Source organism: Mesoplodon bidens (genome assembly GCF_964165515.1).
Source record: "Mesoplodon bidens genome assembly, chromosome: 2".
Taxonomy (NCBI): Eukaryota; Metazoa; Chordata; class Mammalia; order Artiodactyla; family Ziphiidae; genus Mesoplodon; species Mesoplodon bidens.
Window position 1 is genome coordinate 28,829,210 of NC_138177.1, and position 5,551 is coordinate 28,834,760.

The 5,551-nt window shown below is 37.6% G+C and overlaps 1 long non-coding RNA gene across 1 annotated transcript in view; it reads left to right on the forward strand.

Moving 5' to 3' along the window:
* Nucleotides 1-2,074, forward strand: part of LOC308612389 — a 9,162-nt gene extending 7,088 nt beyond the window's left edge. Inside the window, exon 3 of the long non-coding RNA XR_014015105.1 lies at nt 1,973-2,074. This is a non-coding gene — a long non-coding RNA (uncharacterized lncRNA). The remainder of the gene's footprint in view (nt 1-1,972) is intronic.
* The last annotated feature ends 3,477 nt before the right edge of the window (nt 2,075-5,551 follow it).

Sequence of the window (5,551 nt, forward strand, 5' to 3'; positions counted from 1 at the left end):
TGGCATGGCTGCCATGGTAATCATCCTGGCAAAACAATAAGAATCCTGTCACTATTTTTAAATCGTGCTGGAGTCTGGGTGGTCTCTATCCATAGAAGTTATTTTCTTGTTTCCTTATAAAGGTTCCACTAAAACTTTTTAAAGTCTTTTTTTTTTTTTTTTTTTTTTTTTTTTGCGTTATGCGGGCCTCTCACTGTTGTGGCCTCTCCCGTTGCGGAGCACAGGCTCTGGACGCGCAGGCTCAGCGGCCATGGCTCACGGGCCCAGCCGCTCCGCGGCATGTGGGACCTTCCCAGACTGGGGCACGAACCCGTGTCCCCTGCATCGGCAGGCGGACTCTCAACCACTGCGCCACCAGGGAAGCCCGTAAAGTTTTAAAAATACTTTTTAAAAAACTTTTTAAAGTTTTAAAATACTTTTAAAAGAAGTATTAGATTTAAGAAGGGAAATAGATCATAAGAGATTAATCTCATTAGCATGAGATTCATACTTTGACACACTTAACACAAAATTCTGTCTTTAGGAGTATATGGCATAGAAAAGTCAAACCCAACCTGAAAATTTTAAGTGCAGATAAAAAGTGAAGGTTGTCAGGGTCATCCTTCCATTTCTCTTAAAAAATTAAAAGAGAGAGAAGTGGATAGGGAAATGTAATCCACTTTAAGCCACATGCCAAAAAATGACCAGCTTTACAATGACAGATTCTTCTGCTCTAGGCAGGCTTCTCAGATACTGAGAACAGTATCTGACCCTTGGGAGGTATGCAAATGATTGCCCATTAATCTGAAGTGAATCATTCAGCATTCATTCAACAAGTAGATATTTCGATATCGTTTATTGATGGATAGTGAATTACAGTTCTAATAAGATTTTCAAATGAAAATTCTGGACATAAGTCATGAATAGAAGCTCTCTTTAAGGAAAGGAATGATGAAAAAAGAGAGAAATAAGAAGTCCCATTAGATGTCCTTAAACATATGGATATGTGTTCCAGCCATTGCATTTAAGGAGAAAAGAAAAGAAGAAGAGAAAATTCTGCTTTAGAATTCTGGACTTTTCAGGAGCCACTCAGGAGCTTCATCTTATCCAGACTTGGTGCAAATCAGCACCAGTTCAACATCAAATCAATGGGCTGGATTGTTCCTCTTTGGTGTGGACAGCTCTCAAGGGCTTGGGAGAGTCTGAGCATGAGGGTATGTGATATGCCAAGGGGCAGTTAGCTGAGCTGAATCCTTTGTAAATACATATTTTGCTATGCAAAATTTCTGTTTAAGACACAGGGCTATTTGAAATAAAGAAGAAGCTTAGCTGGGCCTCCACCTCAAACTCAAAACAAAACCTCTTTTAAGCTCTAAAAATATTTGGCTAAACATGCTTTTAATGACTCCAGTTTTTGAGATTTGGGTCTGCCCCAAATCAATGACAGTGATTAAGTACCCACTGGGTACAATGTACTAGTGAGTTCAGGGGTCTATGGGGAGTTACAAAGAAAGCAATGAATTCGTCCCTGTCCCCTGAGAGCTTATGGCTCAATAGAAAAAGGACTACCAAATAATTGCTTACAAGAAATGCTAGACTAGAGCAGGCTTTCAGCCAAATTGCTAAAAAAAAAAGAAAAAGAAAAAAAAATCCCAAACTGTGTAATCAGTGTGCTTGTTGGCAGAATTTTTCCATTCAAAGATCCCTCTCTGCCTGCTTTGTGCCTTACACCAAGTCTCATGTGGCACACGCAGGAGCCCTGTACTCCAGGAGGCCGCCCACAAGACACACTTGTGCCCTCACAGAGCAGGGCCAGAAGCTGATGTGTTCCTTCCTTGATATTTATGTTATCTTCCAGGCTGATAGAAGTTATTATTGCATTACCATTGTAAGGATTTTCTGGCTGAAGAAAGTCAAATAAAGTTGCTATTAATTTCTGAGCCTAGAAACCAGTGCAGCATTGCTGATGATTGCTTTTTCTAATTATTTGCAGATGACCACAGTCATGTCCATGTGCAGATGAAATGGCAGATTTCCAGCACTAGTTTTTTTTTCTTTATTTCTTTTTAACACCCAATTTGTTTACTGGTTACTTTAGTCAAGCTAACTTGGACTAAGGAGAATGAAGATGGCAGTGACTGCAAGAAGGAAACTTGTGACTTACATAACAAGTATCAGAACCATAAACTTGAGTGGGACATACTAACAATGTGAACCACCTTCTTACCTTCAAGTGGGGCTGTCCTTAGACAATTGAAACTTTTCATATATATATATATGTATATATATATGAAATATATATATACATATATATGTAATATAGGTATATATATATTTAAAAACCAATTAAATTTTTATGGGCATATATATATATATATATATCTCCCCATGAAGCATACCTCCCCGCTATGGTTTTCATGCCCTTGTGTAGGCCATACTCGCATTGTCTCTGGGCTCATTGAGATATAATCAAGCTTGATGCCGAGGCTTAGTAAGCACTTTCACATTGGGGCTTGTCATCTTGTAATATTTGCTGTTGGAGCCCTGAGCCACAATGTAAAGTGGTCTTCTCTGCCAGAGAGACCCCTATAGAAAGAAAGGTAGCTAGTGAGCCCTAGATGTAACAGTCATCCCTCTGAGGAGCCCCACATGTGACTGGAGAGACAATCTTAAAAAGTTCAGCCCTTGTCCAGCCAAGCTGGTCAACCCACAGGATCATAAGAACAATAAAATACTGTTATTGTAAGCTACTAAGTTTGGGTAAGTGGTGTGTTACACAGTAATAGGTAACTGAAAAAACCATGTATGTATAGCATATTTATGAGTAAAACAAAGTAAATAAACTTTAATGTACATTTTAATATAATTAACAAATAATTGTAAAGCAAACACCTATGTAACCACTACCCAGGTCAAGAAATAGAACATTACTAGCACTCAAATACATTCTTTTTCTTTTTTTTCAAACACATTCTGTATGCTCTTTCCTCTCATAACACCCCCGCCCATAGGTAACCATTCTAATGATTTTTGTGACTTTAATTGCTTAACATTTCCTTACAGTTCTACCACTAATGTATACATTCTTAAATATTATGGTTCATTTTACCTGTTTTGAATTTTCTATGAATGGAGTCACTTTGTATGTAATATTTTATGACTTGCTTCATTTGCTGAATTTATATTTGCAATACTCACCCATACTGACACACATAGCTGTAGTTAGCTCATTTCCACTGTTGCATAGCAGTCCATCCTGTGAAAATAACAGTGTTGTTGTTTTTTTATTCATCCTACTCTAAATGGACATTTGGGTTGTTTTGATGAGCATTCTGGACATACTGCTATGAACATCTTCATCTTGCATCCTGACACGTGAGTTTCTCTTTGGCAACAGTTCTCAAAGGGTGATCCAGAGACTGCCGGGGCTCCCAGGACAGTCTCAGGGGGCCCATGAGGGCAAAACAATTTTCGTGATAATACTGAGATATTATTTTTCTCTTCCACTCTCAGTCTCTCATGAATGTAGAGTGGAAATTTCCAGAGGCTACATGACATGTGATACTGCACCAAGTCAAAAGCAGAAGCAAATATGAGAATCCAGCTGTCGTCTAGTCACCCAGACATTAAAGAGATTTGCTAAATGTAAAACCATGCCATTCTTCTCCCTAATTTTTTTGGGGGGTTTGGAAATTATAGTTATTTTGATTAAAATATGTTAATGTTTATTTTAATATTATTTTAACAACATTGTTTTCTAATGAATTAATACATATTTTAATTTTTTTCTTAGATTTGATTTCAAATACAGTAAATACCTACAGATTTGACTCACATAAACAAAGTTCTTAATAATTTTTAAGAGTATAAAGGTGTCCTAAGAGCAAAAGATTTGAGAATCACTACTCTGGGTCATGAGGTATATACATCTTAAAATTTCATACATAGTGCCAATCTGTTTTCTAAAGATATTATATGTTTTTTCTCTCCCATCAGCAGCATATGAGTTTCCACTGCTTCATATACTCATCAACACTTGGTTTTGTCAGATTTCTGTTTTCAAATCTGGTGGAGTATAAATGTTTCTCCTTGTAGTTTGGTTTTGCATTTCGCTGATTACTAATAAGATTATATCTCTTTTCAAAGGTGTATTGGCCATTTAGACTTCTTTTATGAACTACGTATTTAAGCTTTTTGTCCATTTTTTCTATTCCATTTCCTTTTTCTTATTGATATGTAAAAATCTCATACATTCTGAATACACTCTCTTTGCCAATTATACATGTTGAAAGTATGTGTTAAAAGCACACTACATGTTGTCTTAGTCTCTCTATGATTTTCTTTTTTTAAAATAAATTTATTTATTTATTTATTTGGCTGCATTGGGTCTTCATTGCTGCACGGGGGCTTTCTCTACTTGCAGCGAACGGGGGCTAGTCTTTGTTGCAGTGCATGGGTTTTTCACTGCAGTGGCTTCTCTTGTGGAGCACAGGCTCTAGGCATGCAAGCTCAGTAGTTGCGGCTCACGAGCTCTAGAGCACAGGCTCAGTTGTTGTGGTGCACGGGCTTAGCTGCTCCCCGGCCTGTGGGATCTTCCCAGACCAGGGCACGAACCCGTGTCCCCTGCTTTGGCAGGCAGATTCTTAACCGCTGCGCCACGAGGGAAGTTCTCTCTATGATTTTCTGATGAACAAAAGTATTTAATTTAACACAGTCAAACTTATCAATCTTTTAGTCTGTGGTTATTCAAAGAAATCCTCTCCTGTCCTGAGGTTATTTTTGTTTACTTGAAGTTATTCTTGTTTATGTTCATAAAATCTTCGTAGTTTTTGCTTTCAGATTTCAGCTTTAACCCTAACTGGAATTTATTTTTATGTATGGCCTAATATAAGACCCCACTTTCATTTATTTCCCACCTGGATATCTAATTGTCCTTGTATCATTTCTTGAAAATTTCTTTTCCCCAGTAATCTCTCATGCCACCTTTGTTGCCTTTCAGGTGCCAGTCTTCTAGTGGGCCTGTTTCTGGGTCTCTTTAATCTATTTCACTGGTTTATTTGTTTGTCCCCGTGCAAAACCACATTGTCTTAATTACTGTCTTTATAATAATTCTGGATATATGGTAAAGCAAGTTCCTCCCACATCCTTGTTCTTCAAAAGTGTCTTGTCTCCTTGGCCCCCTCTTGTATTTTAATCTTCCTCTAACTAGCAATCATGTGAGGTGTGGGGAGTGGTGCATTAGACACAACAGTAGGTAACCATCTGTAGGTAGCAGATGAGTGCAGAAGTGAGCAATTAGGACCCACAAAGATTTTGTTGATTTTTAGTCTAATAAATAAAGAAATATGTCAATGGCTTCTCTTAAGAGTAAATTTCACCTCTTAATAATAAAAATGAATTGGGTTGAGAAATTCCTTTTCTGTTAGTCTTACTTGATTTATTGGGCTGGATCTGATAAGCTAATGAAATTCAAGCAAAGGAGGAGACAAGCATGGCTTTCATTTTTGTAAATCTGTGGTTAGAGCCTTTATTTATACACAACCTACAGAGCTGGAACACAGTAAGTACCTAA